At 39.4% G+C, this 23,939-nt stretch overlaps 1 protein-coding gene across 1 annotated transcript in view; it reads left to right on the top strand.

Annotated features, from left to right (window-relative positions):
- Window positions 1-4,110: 4,110 nt before the first annotated feature.
- add3a (adducin 3 (gamma) a) overlaps window positions 4,111-23,939 on the top strand; it is a 105,514-nt gene continuing 85,685 nt past the window's right edge. The window contains exons 1-2 of the mRNA XM_062428065.1: window positions 4,111-4,181; window positions 22,404-22,438. The gene's annotated coding sequence lies outside the window, so the exon portion shown is untranslated. The remainder of the gene's footprint in view (window positions 4,182-22,403; window positions 22,439-23,939) is intronic.

Below are 23,939 nucleotides of genomic sequence, written 5' to 3'. Positions count from 1 at the left end.
GAAAGTGGAGTAATTGTCACACATAGGTCACAAGAACACAGTGGTGGCAATAAACAGCAACCATGTAGTCAAAGGCATAAAAACCAAAACATATTTATAAAAAAACAGTCCTCTATTTTAAAAAGTGGAAGTTTGGGACCAATGCCAAATATAGAGCCAGATTAAGTGCAGTAATCAATATAAAGTGCAGGTGTGCAAATGTATGTATTACATTGAAAGGTTCAGTCTTCCATCCTGTGTTCCATGTAGATGAAAAAAACAAAGCAGCCTTTTAAAATTTAGATCATAAATAATATACAGGGGTGTGCTTTACAGGAATAATTACATACAAGGTGCCAGAATCCAGCTTCTTCTCACAATTTAATGTTTTTTCAGCTATTTGCAGTGGCTCTTTTAAATTGCTTGTGGTGCCTTTTCGACCCTATTTCTGCATCTTCCTCTTTCTTCTCATATAATATTCCTCAGCTGTCCTTGTGACAGGGTTGAGGAAAAAATTAGGGTGAGAAAATAGTAACTTGTTCTAAGAATAGCAGCCCGATGGCCCATCATTGTGTGCTGTTTGGGGTAGGCCATGCAGTTATTTACACATTTTAGAGGGCCTGTTAAGTGGGTCAGGTCCTTCATCTGGCTTGTTTAGATCACTGATTGCAGAGCTGCAATTGTGAAGTGAACGTGTCTGTGTCCCTGTGCGTCCACAAGGGTTTGCCGTTTGCACATGCACACACACACACACACACACACACACACACACACACACACACACACACACACACACACACAAATGCCAAAAATACACACTGACAAACAAGGACTGAGGGAAATAGAAAGAGCAGAGACATTACAGTACTAGTTTTCTAGATGAAGTGATCCCCACCACAATGTTACAAAGGATTAATGTTTGAGTGTTTTGGCATCTGGTGTCTCCAAAAGTATGGAAAACTAATGTCAGTTTTATGAAGTGACTTTGAGAATATAATTAAGCACCAGAAGTACCAGAATGAAGAAAACATATAAAGATGTTCCACACCCTTTTGTTGACACCAATAATTATATCTCTGATCATTTAGAATCTTACAGGGAAGAAAAACAACAGGAAAAACCCCACCTGTCTCGTGAGAGGACATGATTGACTCTCAGATCACAGTCTGTATCAGATCAGATAAGGTTTATGGAATTTAACAAGTCAATTCACACAGTTATTGTTTTGGTTCAGTTTAGTTGCTTTTATTGTTCCCCTAAGGGAAAAGAAAAAAAATGTTTAGGACTTGTTTATATGTGGGCAGTGTTTAAAACAAACACATAAAAACAAACATTTAACATTAAAAATTGGAAACATTAAAACATACAATTAAAAAAAAAGAAGAACCCAATTATACAGATGTTTTTTTTTTTTTTTAAGTTAGCTGAGCTTCTCAATCCCACTCAGTGCAGGCTTGTGCTACTGATAGGCCACACTCACAAAGTAAAACAGTTTAAATAATAGTGGTAGCCTTCAGTTATTTTCATAATTAAGTTCCCAGTGATATAGAGGTATCCAGTAAAGTGAAGCGGAGAGCAAAGAGGAGAGTGTCTGCACTCAAGCAAAGCAGGAAGTTAAATAATAAAGATTCTCACAGTACATGAAAGATGAGATGTGATACAAACTGCATGCAAGTATCTATTGTTCAAAAACAGAACTTCTGTAAATCTGGTGAGGGAAAATCATGCACTTGAACAAACACACATGTGCTCTATGTGTGGATAGTCTCCATACATCCTGCACTCGGGACCAGCAGTCTGTCCTTTCCTCAGAGTCACGAGGAGGAAGAGCTGTAAACCCCTCCAATTATTTCAGGCCTTATTGACTTAATTCAGGTTGTCATAAGACCTTCCTTGTAGTCAGTGCTAAATCCTATTTCCACAAACCTCTGTCAAATGAAATAAAATGTATGTGATACAGACAAAACAGAAAGAGAAACATCTTTGTTCTTGCAAAGGCTATTTGAAGTCAGTAGTTTATTAAGTTTTTCTTGGCATGTAGACAATTGCTTGGAATGCCAGTTGGGTGTCACCTAAAAGTCTCAGAGAGCAAATTCTATCAAGCATAGTCATTGATTGAGTTCTGGTTTATTGAACCTGATGCATTTCCCATGGATGTGTCATGCTAATTTTGCTAATACTGAGCAAATGATGATCATCGGGCCAGCTGCTGAAACTCCTACATCCTTCCAAAGTTTCTGACTCTGAAGGAAAGTAACTACAGAAAATAGCCAACTGTAGGACTGTCTGTGGTTAGCTTGGCATCTTTTCTTGCTAGAGAAGTAATTTAGTAGACGTCTTGTCTTTTGTTTGTTTTGCTTTGCTTTTCCCAAATATGAATCAGCAACAATGATTCTGTAAAACTAACAATCACAAATGCCAACAAAAAATATTTATTTTCATTATATTATCTTTGCAATTTTTTAGTAAAAAAAGTTTGCTCGTTGTGTCTCAACAGGCAGTGCTTTCATGTTCATCTGCAATTGAAGTAAAGTAACAAAAGGAGGGAATTTTCACTAATGACTAATTTGGGCACTCAAAGCTTCATTAGCTTTTAAACGCACATCACCATCATTTACATTGAAAGTGCATTATGAAGGGATCTTCTAATGGTCAAATTGTAGAGGGGGAATGATAACAAGCAAGCAAGAGAAACGTGTAAATATGTATTTGTTGTTGTTTTAGGACTAATTGTTAACCTGTCCATTAATGTGTTCCAGTAGTCCAGTGTTTCCAGTGGTGCAACATGGGACATATGAGAACCATATGTGGACTTTTTTTTTTTAGCTGAAATGATAAAGGTTTTTTTTTGTTGTGTTTGTTTTTTTACTAGTATAGTCTTATGATGTAAAAGCTGTCTCCAAAATTGTTCATAATAGACAATAATGCACATCATATACATACTAGATTATATAAAATATTTAATGCCGGAGTTCTCATGATATGCCATGGGCCTGTACACATTCCTCTGCAGTGCTATGCTCAACAGACCAAAACACAAAAACACAGCTTATTTGATCTTTGCAGGAATGGAATTTGCTCTGCAGTGTTGAAGCATACACCTGTACGTTTGTAGTGATGACAGATGATAGATGTGGATGTTTTTACAGGATACACTATATCGGCCTAGTGTTATTAGAGACATTGTTTCAGCTTTTGTATTTTAGTTTTTAATCAAACTTCTTTCTGTTAGAGCTTATGCACACATCTTTACACAAATCCATTTAAGACAAATAAACATTTTTTAACCACACAACATAGAAAATAAGTCTCATAGATGTATCACTAAGATTTATTTAAACACTTTTCCTAAATCTGTGTCCACGTTATTAATTTTTATGAAATCTCATCCTGCACCACCACCTTCATGGCCACTAGATGGAGGCAACACAGCATATTTATATGAGTTGTAGTTTATAACCATAAAGGCTGGTGATTCAGTCTTTGCACAAAAATACATTTTTACTCTTAATATGACAAAATATGAGTTAAGCCACAAATGCATAAGCAACATTAACAGTATAGATAGCAGAAGGAAGATGACCTCAATACTAAACAGTAAGTAGAGTTGTAAAATGTTTGGATATGTGACAATCGTTCATAAAAGCTCTGTATTGGATGTATTAACATCCAGTAAATTGTCAATAATATGATGTAAGCTAACCCTAACCTATTTAATACACTTTTCTCTGCATGCAGCCTACATAGCATTAGGTTTAAAGCCTGCATTGTGAGACATGTTCTTGTCCTAGTCTGGTGAACCACAGCTGAGGATCATATATATTCTTCCTGTCTGAATTGGGGACAAACATAAATAATGGACATCAACATAAGCCCGCGTGAATCACGTGTGCGCCGTCCCAAGCAAGGGATTTGCAAAAAAGCGGACGCCGACTGCTATGAATGAGACTCCACTTCCTGCCAAATTGTGAGCTAGTGTTTCCGCTGCAGCCGGCAAAGAAGATCTACAAAACATGTGGACTGTCTGCCGGCAGCGAGTTAAGCCCATCATATTGGTTGGACATCAGTGAAAGTGCTGGCAGATAGCGTCGTCCTTTAACGGTACCATTGAATTCAAACGTGAGTGAGGGTCTGAGTAGGTCTGGGTTCGTCTGAATGTTCCTACAGGTCCACTGTCAGCTCCTATGACCTCTTCTCTGCAGGTAAGCGGGTGATTTTATACATATTTGTGGGTCGTAGACAGAACACAACCACTTTCCGTGTTTAAAGTCTACGTCATCGCCTGTAGTCGTTGTTTACTGTCGTTTGAATGGATGTAAAAGTGAAACATATGCTGCCACTGTCACCCTTACTGGTATATTATGGATGGTATATATTATACAATTGTAACGTTCTTTCACATGAGTAACGTTACGGGGTGAGTTATTGATATTGTGCTGTTTCTTGTTTGTAGAAGCAGTACAATTAGTCACTAATAGCTCTTTAGTCCTAGACAGTGTCTGCCAACCAGACAGGCGCAGTATTGGACCACAAAAACAGACATGCATATACAGATACATTATTTAACTTTAATGACCGTCATATTTTTGATATGTTGAAGGGAAAACAATACTCTCAAATACTTTGCAGTGCTGGACTTGTTGAAAGAGGTCATAGGGCAATACAATACAATACAATATGTACAATACAACAGTTCCTGCAGAGGATAAGAGATTCACAGATACAAGTTATATACTAAAGGAGAAGGTGCAGTACTTGAGTTTACTTTTTTGTTTTGCTATCTGTAATAATCAGCTGACATTTCTAACTTGTCAAACAGCCAGAAGCCCCAAAATGCTAAATGGATGGGTTCCGAGATTGAGATATTACAAATCCTCCACATATGAGCTTTAACAAAAGCCTGTCGATCAGCTATTAGAACAAACAATGATCCTATGGAGAAAAAAAGCCTGTAGGTCGTTGTAAAGTTCACATGAAGTTTTTTAAGTTATATTTAGGGTCAACCGAGTCTTTAAACTGGTTAATTTACAATGTCTGATCAGCATTTAGTTATTTCTTACATGAGCAAAAGTATTCATAAGTCATTTAAATTACGGATATTGCAGAGTTACTGGAATCTATTCATAAATACTCTGCTAAATGCTAAATTGATGGAGTACTCCTTTAGGTCAAAGTGGTAAGCTAAGCTGTAGATGCAGAGGTATTTAAATGCAACTATTCTAAAATAAACAAAAAAAAAAAAAAAAAAAACATTTACAGGCGGATTGCTAACAACTGGCTTTCCCTGTGCATGCATGTATCTCTCATGTCCTCTCTGTTTCCCGCTTTTTGCCTGGTTTGTTTAGTTTTTTCTTCCCTGACTCATTTTGTCTTATTGGTTCTTGCCATGCCTCTGAGTTCTGCACATCAAAAGTCTAGCAGACATCTTTCCCTCTCTCAAATCGCATGTTACCCACGAGTACCTCCCCAACCACCTCTGGCTCTCGGATATTTCTCAACCTTTAATGACTCTCTGAGGATATCCATTGCCGCACCAAAGCCCGGCAGGCTGAACTTAAAAAGAGCCCAGATAAATATGTTTATTTTATCCAAAGGCCTCTACTCTGACATAATAGATTTTTCATTGCTGTTTCCTCCTTTTTTCTCTTATCTTTTTCTCCAGTAGAAACTGTGAATGTTCACCATATGGATCTGACATCTAAGAAGGAATTCCCCTCATTCTCTGATTTACTTGGTCAGAAGGCGCCCACATTTCAAAATCCCTCTGGGACTTTCTATAAGTGAGATATTTAACCCAAAGCCAATGAGGGAATGGGTAGAAATTGCAAACACAGTCCATATTTATTTTTCCTCCGCCTCCGCACATCCCCTTTGATGAAAACTCTATTTTCTTTCTTGTTTTGCTCTGAGTGTTTCGTAAGGTCCTCATGAATTTTGCAGTTGCTTGGGACTCTAGGGAGGCAAGACGGCAAGTCTTCTGGCTCTGGTCACCAGTCTGAGTGAAGAAGAGGAACATTGCCTATTCTTCATGCTTGAAATGAAAGCTGGTTATAATTGAACAGTTTACCTCTTGGAATTAGCCAGAATCTGAATTTAGTACTCTCCATGGACAGACTGTACTGTCATTGCAAAATAACATTTAGCTAAGCAGAAGGGAATCTTTAATCTCAACACTTCTGCTGCAGTCTCTCTGTCTGAGCTGTTCTCTTTTGTTTATTTTCTCTCCCCTAATGAATAACTTCAAAATAAAAACCCAAGACCCAAGATCTCTGAGCTCAGCTAACACTGAGATCCATGTGGAGATACAGGAAGAACAGTGTCCACCATGCCAGAGGAATGGACTGGCAGCCTTATTGATGAAGTGACAGTAATAACAGATCGGCAGTGACTGGTGGAGTGGGTGCAGTCTGCACAGACTGTTAATGAGGTGTAAGACTTGATTCCTTGGAAACATTTTGGGGAAACATGAACTGAAGAATGAAGAGGAAGATCAAGGGTGAAGATATTCAATAACACTTTTTTTTCAGGTGAAAAGAACTTCCTGAGTGACAGGTGTGTAGAAGAAGATGAGGTAGCTTACTCGCATGCTGCAGCTCCTTCATTTAATTTCTAGTCTTGATACCTACTGAAAAGTAAAATGCTTTTGCAGTTATTTTTTCACTGTGTAGCACCCCCCCGCCCCTCAAAAAAATGGAAATACACATCTGTGTGTTGGTGAGTCATTTAAAATGTACACGGCCCAGTGAATTTGAACCTGTCTAGAGGACAGAGATGACTTCATCATTACCTCACCCTGCTCTGCTAGAGGACTTATCAAAAACATGTGGCTCCACTCTCTCTACATGCTGCAAATTGATTGAGTCTTGGACTCCAATTTTTTTCCTTTGTTAGAGGACGTGTGTGTATGTGTGCAACCAGGCCTCATTGTGTTATCTTGGATTTTCTTGTCTCTCTGGGTTTCGACTTCATCTGTCATTCATTTGGCTTGTTTAAACCTGAAGCTCTGGGTTTGGTCAGACATGGCGGAGTTGGACTCATACACCAGAGTGTTTTAGTTTGTGTGTATGTGTTACGCCCAATGAAACCAGAAGAAACGCATAACGGGAATAACATTTTTATTTACTGTGTTATTATAAACCATACAATACTTTTAAGTAATTCAGCTGTCATTTTACATGAAATTAAAATTTCACTTATCTTGACTGACATGTTGAAATAGTGTTAATTTGGGATGTTTTTACTAGTAGTTACAACATTGAGGGTAGTGAAATCTTTTGCAACTTTATGATGCTACGCCCCAGAGGAGGATGCCATTTGTAACATTTCCGACCATGTCTAAAGTTTACACCGGGCCTGTTTCTAATAGTCACACTTGAAGGTGGAGGAAAAAGCTGGCAGTCATACTGGGGATAATTATGCAACTTTATTCAGGGATCCCTGCAAAACCTTAAAAAAAAAGCACCGATAAATTAACGTCTTTCACAGGGTAAGAAATAGCAATAGAAATATCTTGATAAAACTGCATTGAGCAGCACAGCTGATCCACAGCTTCAGTATTTTATTTTTTCTTCACTGATTCCTCTGACTGAAGGAGTCAGGCGGAGCTGAGCGATCTCTTGTTACATGCTATTGTACATCCACAGTCAGGGTGCTGTTTGATATGATACATGTGTGGGCTGAGTGTTTAGATTCCAGAGTTGTTTGGTTGCCAGAGCCTGTGGTCCCAGCAGGGTGGGTGGTTAGAATAACCTTATTATACACTTGTGGGTGGATGAATTACTGAAAGCATCCGGCCTGGCGTGGAACACGGCTGACTTCTGTCCAGCTTGTCCATATCCATATGAGCATCCATATGCCATAACTTTGGATGTGCATGTATTTACATGTATGTTTATGTGTGCTTATTTATGTATTTTGCACAGGGTTTATAATATTCTTGTGTTTACAGGCCTTTTACTCTGTTTGTGTGTGTGGGGGCAGTCCTGGACAGTGTCAGCTCCGGCCAGCAGTGGGCCTTCCCATGCAGCGAGAAGACGTTTGCATAGATATTAGAGTGGAGTAACCATGGCAACGGGGTCAGCCTCCGACCATGGGAGAAGGAGATGTGCCAAGTTTTTGGCCAAATGAGCTTTTGATGCAGACAGTGTCTCTTTTGATCCCTGCAGCCGTCACCTTATTAAAGTGTCAAACATTTGAGATCATAAAGTTCGGAGCTGACATGAAAATGCAGACTTCACCAGACTTTCTAGCTTTTAATTATTCTGGAGTGTTGATGAATGATGAGAGTAAATAATTTGTCACTTATCTGACAACAAAACACACATATTTATTATCCACTTAGCGGATCTGTGCTGATCGTCTGTCATGTGGAAATACCATCAGGCTGGTCTTTTAACATCAGATGGTTATGATTATATAACCAGAACAATGTATTAATTCTCTCCTTGCGAGGTTAGATCCATGAAGAATTGACTTTTTATTATCATTCATCCTAATTGTTGATTTTACTGCTGATAACCAATGAAATGTTACCATTGTGAACAGAGCCTCAGCTGCTTGCCAGTCATGAGAGTGTGCAGCCACTGCCAGTGGTGGAAAGGGGGGTTAGGGGGGGACTACCCCCGTTACTGGGCCCCGAGGGTCCGCATTAGTATGGAAATTAGATTAGAAATCTTCCAGGTCACCTAATCTACTCAATTAACTGACTGTCATTTTGCATATTTACTGGCAAAGGGAAAACACTGGCCTGTACAGTGAAGTGCAGTCGTTGGAGTTCATATTCATCAGCCAATGTGAATCCATTCCTCACAGCGAGCTCATGTGAGGTTGATTCTGTTCATTTATAGCTGAGGCTGTGTGTGTGTTTGTGTGTGTGTCTGGCCACATGAGGAGCTTCCATGGATGCCTTCATTACGGGTGTTGATCCCCTTGCTGTTTGGGGGATGCACAGTCACTATTTCTGAGTGTGACGGCTAGCTCAAATTGCTCGTGTGTGCAGCATATCTAAATCAATGATACTGCCTTCTGAGCTGTGTCTCTTTTCTTCTCTTCTCTCTATTGTGCCATGTTTCTCTGCGGTTTTATTACCCAGCTATAAAAGTCCTACTAGGCAACATAACTCTTCCATACATACACACACATAAAAACACATGCAGTTTGAAGCCCTGCACGAACCCTGCAGTGACATTCAGCTCATGCGTTGTGCTTTGTTCATTTCACTGGGTGCACCCTTTTTATTGTCATCATAGCATTAGATGAAGATATATCACTCTGTGATTGAGCTTGCGGGTAATGAGCATGCAGGTTTTCATTGTGCATCACCAAAGGGAAACACTCTGGAGTTTGAAGTCTTATTAACCATGGACACAACATGCTAATGTGAGTACTGAGCTGCTGAAAAACGTTCTGGTGTTACTGAGCAATACAATAAAATGAGAAAGCACTTGTTGCACCAGTTTCCCTCTCAGGTGGTGACTACCTGCTGGCTAATTTTGCATTTTTAAACAGAGTGCCAGTCATGTCAGTATCTACCACTGTATTTAAATGTGGATGGTATTATTGACATTATAATTTGAATGTGGTGTATGTGTGTGGGAGAATTTTGTGGCTGAATCGAAAAAGCAAATTTACCACACATCATGCATTTATATAATTCAATCAGAGGTGAAACAAATATTTGATTAGTTAATTGTTAGAAAAATTGATGTTTAAGTAAGTTTTTTAAATAAATATGCCAGTAAACTGAATTAGTTTTGTGCTGGCAGACAGAACAAGCTGTTTGAATACGTCAACTTTTGGAAACTTGACTTTTCTGACATTTTATTGATCTAGCGAGTTCACAGAATAAATGGTCTCATCTGTGCGTGGTTGTGTGCAGCAGGTAGTCATCATGCTGTGGAGTTACACAGTCACATTGTGGGGAAAAGCAAGTCTCCATAACATAAATCATTACATTTGGAGGTGAAGACTTGGTTTAAGGTTGAAGTGAGGTTAGGGTTAGGCAAGTAGTGTTTATGGTCACAGTACATCTCCATGAAATGAATGTACATCAGTGCACCATACCATTGTAATGAAGTGAAGGAAACGTGTGTGTGTGTGTTTATGAACTCTTGTTAGCCTCATCTGTCCAGGAAACATGCTTTATGCCTCTCTGACCAAACATCTACATTTACCACATCATCTGCCACAGTTTCAGCAGGCACACCCATGCCTCGGTTCCTGTTTGTGCACACACACACACACACACACACACACACACACACACACACACACACACACACACACACACACACAATGCTATTGTCACATCACACACCCAGTGTCAAATCACAGTTGGCAGCAGCGAGTCTGGCTGGTTGGTGAATCCTGGCGCCAGTGTGGGTATGTAGTGTGTGTTGTGCTCCTCTGTTGTCTCCTCTTTAACTGGGTTAATTTGTGTACTAAATGTTGATTCTCATCCTCACTCCGTCTGAACTAAAACGCTGTGTCAGCACTGCTGAGTGTAACCCTAATGTTAGGTTTGGGCAGTTATCTGTCGCCCTTAGTGGTTGCTTCTAATAGATTTGGAGCATTTTTATTTGGTGTGGTGTGATGGGGCGTGACAAATGAGACTTGAAGCCAACTGTCATCTTACAAAACAGTCTTGATGTTTACATGGCACACAATCAAAGTGGTTATTGTTTTGAATTTTGATGCCATCTGAGGTACCACACAGTTGTTACTGTAGCGGTGTCTGCATGTTTGTTTCCCAGAGATCACTTGTTAATCAGTTGTGTGTTACTTGTGTATGTTTTAAGCATGCTGTCAGAGCTGACCATAGAGATAGGGTGTATTTTAAGGTACAGACAGATAAATGGTGTTGTTGGTCGAATTTAATTGCAGGACCACCATGGTGATAATCCACAGTTTGTTTATTTCTGCTCCTCCTGGATTGCAAAGAATCTCCTTGGCGTGCCCTTGTATGTGTTTATTAAGTAACATTTGCTATTATGACCTTGAATGCATGACCAAAAATATTCCTGAGGACACACTGCATCGTAGTATGCACTGTGTACTCTATGTTGGACATAGTTATGTTTTAAGACAAGATTAGGTCTTAGGTTAAAGATCCTCTCCAGCCTTGTTTTAAGACATGAAAATAATGTGTTTCTGATTGGGTTCTATTCCATAAAAAACTCAATCAATTAAGTGATTTGAAATTCTTAAAATAACATCATTTCTCCTCTCTCATTTGAAAATCCAGAATCTATGAACATGCACATTTTTGTGTCAAACTCTGCACATGCATCGTTCTGCACAGTGACGCTCAAACATCCAACTGAAGGAACAAAGAGCAAAACACATTTTTGATTGGAGGCTGACTTCAATATCAATACTATATCACTGCATGAAGTGTGCTTTCACAGCTGATCTGCTTAGAATTAGTGTGTTTTCCTGTTTAGTACAGTACAGTTTTGTATGTCCAGGCCTGGCATTTCTTGATGCGCTACAAGGACAAGTATTCATAAACTTTCACTCTACATGCAGGCTGACAAGTAGCTGCAGGTTTCCTGACAGAGTGTGAGGCTCAAAAACCTGAGGATACCTTTTAAAACCTTTCTGCCAGCTCTACAGATCTTATGAAATGATGTTGAATTCTTATGTGTTTAGTCTCATAACCATTCACCCTGTCTCCTGTACACTGTGCTGTATGTGTAGACAGAGACAACACGTAAAGCAATGAGCGTCCTTCTATCAGGGTCAATATTTCTGCAAGGCAGCTCTATCTACTGTACGTTTTGTCTGTGCTCTGCTGTTGACATTGTTGTTCCTCTCCTCTGCTGGAGGGCCAATGCATGTTATTAGTGACGCATGCTGTATTCTGCTCAGTAGCCCCCTGGGCATCGCAGAGCAGGCTGTGAGTGTGTCTGCAATGTGTGTGTTTGTTTGTGTGAACAGTACACAAATTGATATGTTTTTGTGTTTAGGGTGCTAACATTTTGATGTGCAACCAAATGTGTGCTCCCTTTGAATTCACTGCACTTTTAAAAAACAAACATATTTATTTTATTACAGTAAGAAAATGTGTCTGTGCTTTTGTTTGTCAGCATGCTGACATTGGAGTTTTGTAGGAGTTTTTCTAGGCTGTTATGATTTCCAATCTTAAATGTACAATTCCTCTATGATCTATTGTGAAAAGCATGAAAAACACTACAAAACACATTATTATAAGATTCTAAACCAGACTAATGAAATACTTCAAACAGCATACAAATGTATGTATCTGTGTATGTATTGCAGCTCAGGTACACTGCCAAATCTTCCAATCTGTGTCTGTTTCCACTGTCTGTCATTTATCCTCTCCAGCTCAGTCCTCACATTAGTGTCTTAGTCATTAATAAGCAGTGAACCTGCGGAGGCTGAGCAGAAATAACCAAAGATGATCGTTAGATGTTATGTTAGACAGCAGATTGCATGTCACGCCCAGTGTTCCCTACCGTTACCAATTTCAGTTACTCAAGGAGCAACATTGCATTATATCCTGTGAATTCAGATTGCAACTCAACCCTTCCTTTTAAAAGGAAGGAAGATGCACCCTGAAATAATTAAATATTGCGATACAAACGGTACCTTGCATTACAAATGTCTGCTATGCAGCTTCAATAAATTGTAGGTATCTGAAACATCAGCTGTGTTAAGTAGATTTAGAGGATTTTCATCTCAGTGAAATAAGATGAAAATGGTCAAACCACCACTCAATATCTGTTTTACTAAATTAATTGTCTCAACATTACTTGGGAGAACGTTCTGCAACAGCACAATAAATGCACTACTCTGTTTCTATCATGTATTTATTAGAACAAACATATGTTCTGAAGGCATAATAGTCTTCATTTCAGTTTATTGTTGTTATAAAGTGATATTCAGTCATGCTGGTAGAATAAAGTTGGTGTGGCTAGACAGAAGGTTTACTTGATGGCCATGGATTGATATGTGAAAAACAACTTTTCCACGGAAAATCTCTAAACAGTAACATTAAATAAAAATGGAAAATACTCATGTCTATTGTAAATAAATGAAAAAACAAAACATAAAATAACATAAAATACAATTTCTGTTTCCCTTCCTTTATGGAGGATGACCCCCTCCCCTCCTCTCTCTCTCTCTCACACACACACACACACACACACACACACACACACACACACACACACACACACACACACACACACACACACACACACACACACACACACACACACACACACACACACACACACACACACACACAACTTCCATTGAGGATGTATCTGGACGTATTCAGGGAGAGATACCCTGTCAGATGTGTGATGTCATCTCCAATCTCTCAGATTCTTGTTGCAGGATGGGAAGTATAGGAAGGCTGTGTTTCCTTTTATCTCAGCAAAGGAAATCACTGGATAGGACCCATCTTTGTTCTGTCCTCACAGTACGGTCACTGATATGCTTCGGGTGGGAAGTGAGACAAACATGTAGTACAGCCATGTGATATCCCCACATGCTGTGTTTCTGCACTCTTTGTGGGTTGATGACACGATACAATGTTTAGAGCAATTGTTGTGGATAACTTGGATGAGTCATGTCATCTATCTTGTTGTCAAAAAGAGTACAGTGTTGTCCTAAAGATGATGTCATCAGTTTAGGCCTCACTCTGTTTTGCACAGGAAAAATATGAATCATGGCCTCAGGTACCTGACAATAGGGGGAAAAGATGACATTCAAATCCTTTAGCATGGACTGAGTAAAAGCATCTTTTTATTTGAAGTTGGGTTAATGACTGATAACACTTTATGGTCTATAAATTACATAGGATTATCATTTGGGGTGTTGTATGCAAGCAGGCTTAAAAATGAAATCAGATTGTTGATAGAAGTCTACGAGAAAATGACCCTGTTTTTCACTTGATTTATTACATCAGCACACTTTCCCAATGAGTTTATGGTTTAGAGCAGGCATATTAAAATCATTCCACAAAGGGCCATGTGGCTGCAGGTTTTCATTCCAACCTAGCAGGAGCACACCAGGCTTGACTCATTTAATCAGCTGAACTCTCTCTTCAGACAGTTGATTGGTCGAAATCAGGTGTGCTCTTGATTGGTTGGAACAAAAACCTGTAGCCGCACAGCCCTTTATGGAATGAGTTTGACATGCCTGGTTTAGAGTAAAATAGATGATATAGCTAGGTATGCTTTATGGCATGGCACTGTTACCAATGTAACAGCGACAGTGTTGGTTAGGTAATGTAAACATGGTGTAACCCCAGATTACAGAGTATAGGTGTGGCCATAGTGTTTTCAGTTCTTGAAAGTTGATCGTAGCATGTTTGTGGCCTAAAAAATTCTTGTTCAGCGTTTGGTTGTACTAAAAGACCTTCTAAGGCAGTGGTGTCCAACCCTGCTCCTGGAGAGCTACTGCCCTGCAGGTTTTAGGTTTCTCCCCACTCTAACACACCTGATTCTAATAATTAACTTGTTATCAAGCCCTTTGACAAGCTTCAGCTGCTTGATAATGAGTTAATAATTAGAATCAGGTGTGATTATCTAGGCAGTATTTAGGCGGCAGTATCTATTATTTTTTTAAATTCTTTCGTAGAGTATGAACATATTGCCACCTGTCTTAAACGTGCTTGTGTCGGTGCTCCTATCATGCAAAGTCTGATCGATATCTTCATTTGCAAGGATAAAATGAACCAGAACTGCAGTGGAAGCCTGAGCTGAGCTTTCACAACCAGCTGCAGAGGGAAATCACATCTACATCCGAACTTAACACGCCCATTTCAAATAGCTAGGGACACAGAGAGTGTGTGTGTGTGTGTGTGTGTGTGTGTATGGTTGTGATTTTTCTGGCTTAAATATGATTAGAGATGATGTCAAGGTTAAGTAGAAGAAGAAACATAAGGTCAACAAAATCTAACTTTTGGACCCATTCAGCTGCTTTTTCTCCTCTTAAAAAGAATACATCACAAGGTTTTTTTCCCAAGACATCTGAGATTAGTGACTTTATATTACTGAAAAATATTTTTTACAACAAGCAGTAGTTGTAACAGTTACAATACTATACTTGCACCTAAGTAGTGGACATTTTTGTTTTCTTTCTAATTGTTTTTGTCAGCATTGTGGATCACCAAGCACTGATCCAGTTGAAGTGTCTTTGAGCAAGACACTGAATCTGTATCAGCTCCAGAGGCGTCGCTGTATAAGTGAGCCTCAACCCCCGACCTCCCTGAAGAGGAGTGTTTGCCTGCTGGGATTAATAGTGTATCACATTTTCCAAGTTGTTATTGTTAATAAAACAAATGAAAACAAAACTGAGTGTTTAATGGGGCTGTTTCCAGGCTAGTTGTGTCATGTACTTCTCTTGAACTCATCCTTCAGTGAGGATCTCTTCCTGTTAATACAGCAGTCTGCATGATCTGTTCAGAAAGGCTTTGTAGAGTGTGGCTGATTGCCAGGCCTGAACACAGATAGACCTGAGAAAAAGAACAGCAGGGGACTGTGTCGTCTCACAAGAGCAGCAGACAACATCTTACACAGTATCTGCATAGAAAACGGTTTTCAGTTGTCTGTCCCAGGTGCGTTTCATGGAACAGATACGCAACTATTTTAATCAATACAGCTGTCCACACAGGCTGCAGATCTGCTCATGTTTCATGTAAGTTTAATGTGTTTAACTTTGACCGGAAGTATATTTTATACTCAAATCAGTGGTTGAGAGTCCTGGCAAAATGCAGATGACTGTGTAGACAGTGCTAGCCCTAAGTGTTGAATGCTCTTGTATTATGAATGTAAAAACGTAGAAATTATATAATCAGTAGAAATAGCAATGAGTTTTCTTCATCTACGAAATCTACGCATTCCAGGGTACATGTTCAGCTGCATATTGTATGTAACAGATGCTGTTGTCCAGACCCACTGCCACTAATTAATAGTTTAGGTGCAACATTATCTGTTGCAGTGGTTAGACTGTTACAGTATTGTTGTTGTTTTTTTAACCACAAATCTACATGACTTCAGTGTTTCTCTGCAGTTTGTTAGCTGTTTGTTTTTCCCTTAACAAGTTTTTCTTTGGATAATCACCTAAATTGGATTATCTTGTTGTTGGTTTTGGATGAAGAGGTTCCTGCTGGGCTGGGTCTCTGTGGGTCTGGGTTTGTGAGTACATAGGAGTGTCTGTACTTAATCGCATTGTGGAGACTCTCTGGTAACAGAGTCACACACATCTGGGGACAAAAAGGCAGGTGTCCACAAAGAAAACGATTACATTTGGGGTCAACACTTGATTTTTGGTTAAAGTTAGTGATATGGGGTATTGTGTGTAGACTCAAGATTATAATTGGTCTTCAGGGGATTCATGTAAGTCAGTGAAAATACTCTGAAGTAAAACAAGTGTATGTGTTTGTGCATATCTACAAGAACTTGACATCCTAATATTATCCACCTACTACCAACAAAGTTAAATCTGGCTTAGAGGTCTTGGATCATCTTCAAATTGATCAGCTGAGCTCAGGAAATGTATTGTTTCTAATGGTGATTTTAGTCAATAAAGGTTTCTACATCTGCGTTACTTTTGGTTTGTGAATGTAAATATTCTACTTAAACTTTAGTTTCCATCATGACAAATTCTTATAGGGTGTGTATGAGTGCACCCAGATGTTATACACAGGAAAATGTTATACACTGACATTGTGTGTGTTTATGGGTGGGGTTCCCCTTGTAAAATGGGCAGTATGAATGGAACACTAATATTTGCGTTGGGGATTAAAGATGAAAGGACAAGGTTAAGGGGGGTCTCATGTTAGAGATGTCTCAAGGATCAGTACTGGGACCAGTTCAGTTATATTGTAATGGATCTGTATCAATGAAAATGGATGCTGTCTTTCCTGTACTTCAAAGTGGATCCTGTTTTTACTGTACTTTACTGTGTTTGATCCACGTCATCCTGCTAGTGCTGCAGCTATGCTCTCCTTTACAACAACACACAACACACTCCGGTAAAAATTGGAGTGTGTAAATGTGAAAAATTATTTGGGCACACCTCTTGCTTTTACTTCGAGGCAAATACACAAATTCACCAAACTGTGACACTAATAAATCTCTCTTCTCTCTTATTAAGAGCAGCGTACTAAGCATTCAGGTAGCATCTTCTCACTAAATACCAATTCTGTGAGTAACTTTATGGCAGGCCTAAAGTGAACTTGTTTGTCGTTGGGTGTGTCTGCGCTCTACAAGTCGTGTCTGTGTTTGTCCAAAGATTATTTATTTATTTATATCTTCATTTATTTTTTGTGTGTGAGGGAAAAGGGTCCACTTTGAAATACCACTGTACAATCTTGAGGGCACTGAGTGTCTCTGTAGTTCCCACAACACCAACAGAGTGAGATAGCTGATCATGTCATGTCAGTTTCAGGTGTCTCATTCTCCAAGTTAAACTTTAATTTCTATCATATTAATACTTTAAGCTTGTTGACTTAAAAGTTTTGAACTATAACTTCCAGTGTTTTTGTTTCATCCAGCTTGTGAAGGACCAATTACTGCCTCAAGTGTCACAATTTAAACACTAAAATACAGTTGTGTTTGTTGCATGGTTATATCATTCAACTGGATTATGTGTGTGTGCTGCTGTTAGTGTGCCCCACCCTGTATACTGTATGTGTGCAAGAACTCCAATTTGATATGTGCATTTCAATTGTTAAGGCATCTCCATGTTTGCACATTCATACTGTGTGCTGGTGTGCAGAGTTCCAGACTTGAGCAGCTGTGTTTATCCTCCCTTATTATTGGGGACCTGCTTGTCTCCTTACTGCCTCTCTCTCCAGTGAAATTACTGCAAGACAAGATCTCACAAATTCATCACCGCACACCTGGTGCTTCCATCAGCTCTACAGTCAATTTGCAGATTTAACAAGGCACTCATTGGCAATATATAATAACTTGGTTGCCGCAACCATACAGTTAGGATTGGGTGGATAATGGATTTGGAAGGCTCTCCAACCCTGCGGTCAGGTTACAATGTTGTTAATGTCTTTGTTCACCTTTTAAGCAATTAACACAACTTCAGTCTATTCACATCTTTTACTGGCAGCTTTACAACAAACTCCTAACCTTTTCCTCTGCTTGCACTCATTGTCACTTTTCTGCCACTCACGCTCAATCAACCACTCACTAGATACACACACACATTACACACTGCCCTATTCCTTAAAGGAGCTACACTAACAAGAGTTTCCCCAATGACACCGAGGTTAACTCACAAAGACGCCCCCAAATGGTATTGATTTCCGAATTAATGGATATTTGATGTTATTTTGGCATTAAAAACAGATTATTTTAGCCTGGCCAGGCCTGTAAAATTATAGCAGAAACACTGAACTGACTCATTTATTCAGGCTGTTAAGTTATCTAATTTAACATGTATGTATAATGGTAGCATATTGGTGGAAGTGTGACACAAACACCATGCATGCACACACACACACACACACACACACACACACACACACACACACACACACACACACACACACACACACACACACACACACACACACACACACACAGACACACGCATCTATAAAGCAGAGTCAACAGCAGTCAGATTAGGGGGCTTTTATAGTGGACAGCAGCACAGACTGTCACAGGAACTGAAAAAGTGCTGCTACCAGTTGGACTTGTAGCTCTTCAGCCAGGCAGGCACAGACAGCAAAAGGTTTTTGTTGCAGATTTTTATTTTTCTGCTTACTTATGAAGCACCTTGTAACTTGATTTGATATCTGCTATGGAAATAAAGTTTACTTAATGACTTATTCTTACAAAGTCCTTTCAAAGTCTCAACTAAAAGACAGATATTGAAGAGTCAACACTAAACATTTTAAATGCAGTATATTTACTCAACTTTCACGTGTCACTAGCTGGCATTTTTCAATTTTGTTCAGTCTTGCCCCAACACACTGTAACTGTGTCAAAATGTGCATGCTGTCACCTGTATGAAGCAATGATCTTGATGGTGAATATCATAGTAGGATGCTACTAGGTGCATATTTGATTACTCTGATAAATGGGTTGATTTTCGCACCTGAACAGCATTTTACAGAATGTGAGTCTGACGATGTTTCCTGATGGATGAGCACAACCCTGATAGACTGTCTCAGCTGCCATCTGCTCTGAGGCTGATGTGAAGATAAACCCCTGCTTTTGCTTTGAGCTCACCTAAATGATTTTGTTTCTCAGTTTAGACTTTGACCTCTGCTCTGATGGTTAGACCTCTTGCTTTCTTCTCATCTCAATCACTTGCCCTTATTAAAATTCAAAGTCACATGTTAGACAAATGAGCTCAACGAGAGAATCAGCAGTCAAAGGATCACCTGTTATCCCCCTCATACCTCTGGGTTAACTGAATCTCCAACTGCTATGTCATCAGAAAATGAGAGGGCTGAACAGACTGGACGCTGCAGCTCATGCCGTCTCTCTAAACCCGTCTGACAGAATCAGATTAATGAGATGTTGGGATTGTTGTGTAACTGTGGCTAAACTAACAAGACAGCAAGCAAAGTGGACTCTCTTTTAGTCCCTGAATTGTTTTAAACCCAAGCTTGGAGATGCTCTCTTTGTATCTGAAGTGACCTCACATATCCTTATCAGGTTAAAACAATTATTAGTTAAAAATAACATTTAGAATTTATTTGAATTATGTATAATGAGGCCAAAGTGGGCCGTGCTGAGGCCACCACAGCAGTCAGCAGAAAAAGGTTGTTATGTAACTGTGCTGGTTTTCCTTGTCTCGCAGCATCTCAGCCAAAGAAAAAATTATCATTTTGCCAAGTGCAGTGCCCGGCTTAGTTAATCACTTGTAGCAGGATTCGTTTTGGCTATCACAGTTACTCTGGTACAAGTTGCTGCTGACAGTGAGAACACCCATGTTATCTTCAAATGGTGGTTGACCCCGAGATGTGTGTGGATGTTGGGGGACTTAAATTAGTGTTAGACTTCACAAGTTAATTGAGTACACACATTTGTTTGCTGAAAAGTAACTTTTTTACATGCAGCATGTTCCATTGAAGGCACATAACAGGGCCTCAACTTTTCATTTACCATAAAGGTACAAATTTTTCTGATAGTTTATGGTACAAATGTGCACCAATTCAGCCTGAACTATGAGCCAAGTTAATAAGTCAGTTCAGGTGTTGAGATGGTGCAGGGGAACAAAACTCTTAGCCACCACTGACACCCAGAGGGAGTCTTTTGCAGCAGTGCCTCAGGCTTCAAGAGTTACAGGTAGTTGTGGTGTGTGGGAAGCTGGTGAGGGATCATGTTCTTGATACATCACTATTGACTCCATTTAGTTTGAGTCAACAGTAGGTAATATCGCCTACCTCTGAGTACACTCTCATCAGACCAAGAGTGGGAGGTAGCAGCAAGAAAAACTGACGATGTTCATCAAAGGAACCGTAATTGTAGGATCCCAGGAACACGATTTTACCTATTTGGAAAGCTGGGATGATATTTATCTTTATTTGTATGACAAACTGATAGCCTACTTCGAATGAGCTACTAGCTCACTCAAGACTTCCTGTGACCACTTGAAACTTTCTAGAAAGGTTTTAATGGCTAATAATCATGGACAAATTGTAAGGAAGGGTGATGCACATTGTCATTTTTATATTGCAGCAGGCAAAATCAATGACAAATATGCTGCTGAGACTGACCTAAAATTGAAACTGATGCTGTTGTTGTCCATTTTCAACTTGATTGGGGCGCAATCTCAAATTTATCTGGTTAAAAGAAAATACGTCTTAGCATTCATTTAATGCAAAGAAGCAAGCTAACTAAACCGAGAAGATGTAGTGAACCTCAGCCCTGGAATTTAGCTCTGTATTTCTCTGTCAGACAATTGCCAATGAACTGACTGCTCTGCTGACTGCTTTATGCTTTTTATGCGGCTAGATGGATCTGAATTACGTAAGAATGCAGACCTGCTGTCAACCTGCTATATACTTCTCCCACTTTTCATTGTCATTCCACACCCAAGAACTGAAGGAAAATTCATTTCTCCACCTTCACTAATTTGAAAAACACCCCCACCCGATTCAGCAGCTGGTTTTAATTCCTGTTCATTCAGCCAACCTGGACAGAAGTGTGTTTCCACGAGTGTAGTGACACATGGGGCTTTTCACATTTCAGGTGTCCTACAATATCTCACACAACTCCCAGAAGCCACAGTTACATAATTTTCACTATCCAGCTGTTAGCTGTTCTGCTAAATACAAACAAGCTTCAAGCTTGATCACTTAATCTTTCATACTTGTGCAGCTTGTTCTCAACACATTGTTCCATCATTTTTTCAGACAGATTTGGAATATTTTGATGTGTTATTTTGAGCCAATCCTAAAATTCCAGGTAGCCAATTATCATTATAATGGAATGCAGAAGCAGCACCCTCTGCAATAACACATTTTTTATGCTATCAATAGCTCTCACGTTCTCGTACGCTGAGTCGTGCTCCCTGGTGTTGACACAGTTGGTGTTTGTGCAGATGACAGAGATGGCTATCAAGGGCAGAGCGGGTCCCTCAGGCTGCCTGGTGCTCAGTGTAGCTGCCTTCCCAGTACGGAGGCACAGTGGAAACTACTGACCGCTGTGACCGAGAACACACACGTTGAAGCCTGTAGACTCACGTGAGACTTCACCAGTACAAACACACGCTCACATACTGTACACATGGATAGTAATTGAGCCACATCCAGAGATGATAGAGGTTTCTGTGGTATTGAAATCATGGTGAGAGCATAATGAAAATAAACGCAGTACTTGTGCAACTTGTCCATGTGTCCCAACATAGCCATCGTTCCTGGAAATGATTCATGAGAAAGGAAGAAACACATTTAACATTTCCTTTGTAAGGAAGCTGGCAACTTATGAGTTCTGGTGTATCTCAAAATGAGGAGGTTGGCTTGACACACCTAACAAACTGAAAAGACATTTAGGATTGAAGAGTAATTTTATGTCTGTCACCTGAAGGAAAAGTTTCTGAAAGATTACAGGAGTTGGGTGACACTGAGTATCTCCTTTTTGATTACATTTTTTGTGAGTATGTCAAATATGCAGAATTACAGAGCATTTACAGTTTTTTTTCCAAGGATAATGAAAAGTTTTCAGGCTTCAGGAGACTTTATTGTGGGAGCTGTCCTCCTTTCATTTCAGGTTTTTATTTCAGTCATTCTTGGCTAATTTGTGTTTTATGTCCTTGCATTATAGACTTCAATAACCGCACAATGAGTAAATAATATGTAAGCAAATTAATGTTTTCTGCTTTTAATTGGGACATATATCTTCACCTCAGACACATTGTATGGTTCAGACATTTTCTAGATGCAGAAAGTAATGATGTGTTTGTCTCTGTTTTTGTCCTAGTTCGCGAGACGTTAACTCAAGAGATCTCCTAAGAGGTAAGAATTTCTACATTGAATCCTGCTCAAGCTTTTAAAACACCTGTTGATTCCATCAGCAGTGCAACTCTTTTCATGCGTATTATTTTACACCATCAGAATCACAATTGATGGGAAATAAAAATGAAAAAAGTGTCAAACGTGGTGTTGACTGAAGTGGAAAGTTTTGGTCTGTCTTCCAAACGCCTCCGCCCTTCTCTAAAGTTTCCCCAAGGACACAGAAGGTAAATGGAGAGGAATAGTGAAATACTTTTCGGAGAGTCTTGAATAAATGACAGGGCTTTGTTCAGTGGTAAGCTTACAAACTGCTTCTGGCCAGACATTTTACTGTGCTGGAAGTTATCCTGTAAAGGAAAAACTGACAGGCAATTTATCTATATATATGTTTCTCTCTTGCCTCTTTGCCCACTTGTGGTCAGGAAAACTTAGCAGGATCTTGTTTTTCACAATGATGAGCTTAACAGTCATCAATGCCCTTTTGAGCTTGGTTTACTCATCCAGTCTAGCCAGATAATTCCTTTTTATTCCCAACCTGTATGATGTACCTGATCAGCAGGGCCATTAAGTTACTTTCTGGCACTCGTTTTTTTAGAACTTCTGTTGTCTGTCAGTAGCTTGTGGAAAGAGCAACAATCAGCATCTGAACTGTTTTATTTTCCAATATGGGTTGAAATTTGTTTTGGTGAATTTAATGGAACCCTTACTGGATTTTGACATTGCTTTTTGACAAAACAAACACTGACCAGTCTCTGCATGTGCTTCTTGTTTATACAATGTGCTGCAGATGAATTCCCTATTGAAAGCAGAGCATGTCACTGTGTTGTCACTACACAACACTTCCTAATGATGCGGTGGCTCTTGCAAATGTTCCTCTCTCTAAACACCATCAGATCCAACATTAACACTTCAACATGTATTTGGATGTTATTTATTTTCACTTTTGGTATCTTAAGTTAAACTTCAAAGCAAATGCAAATCATGCATGTAAAGATTCCTCTGCCTAACTTTTGTACTTCTCATATCTAATTCCGACATCTTTGCATCATCTTTGCACTCCCACCCTTGTCCGCTCAGTCTTGCTTTACATAAACTGTACCAACTCTAAAGCAGAAGAACACCTGTTTATTTCTCTGTCAGCCTTTCAGGATTTGATCATTCAATAGCTTCACATGGCTGCACAGGCCACAGCTGCCATGCTTGAGAAATGATGCTTTCCCCATTTTATACTAATTCACTTGAAGCATATGCAGACATACTGAGATAATCTCATTTATTGCAGCAGTGCCTGCTAGCTTGCTCACAGAGACATTAGGCTGCTGCTGCGTATACAATATCTCATGGATTTTTTTTCACTTTCTTATACTCCTTGTGGTTCTTTTTATGTTCTTTTTGTGGTGCATTTAGAGCTTTCTCATCAGCGTGTATTTTATTAGATATATAAAATGTGTACTGAGCAACGCAGGAATTCCTACTGGGACAGGTCATGTCTCTCTGTCCTTCC

This window comes from Scomber scombrus, chromosome 2, assembly GCF_963691925.1.
Source record: "Scomber scombrus chromosome 2, fScoSco1.1, whole genome shotgun sequence".
Classification (NCBI taxonomy): Eukaryota; Metazoa; Chordata; class Actinopteri; order Scombriformes; family Scombridae; genus Scomber; species Scomber scombrus.
Note: the sequence above shows the minus strand (reverse complement) of the source record. Positions and strands in the feature narration are given on the sequence as shown.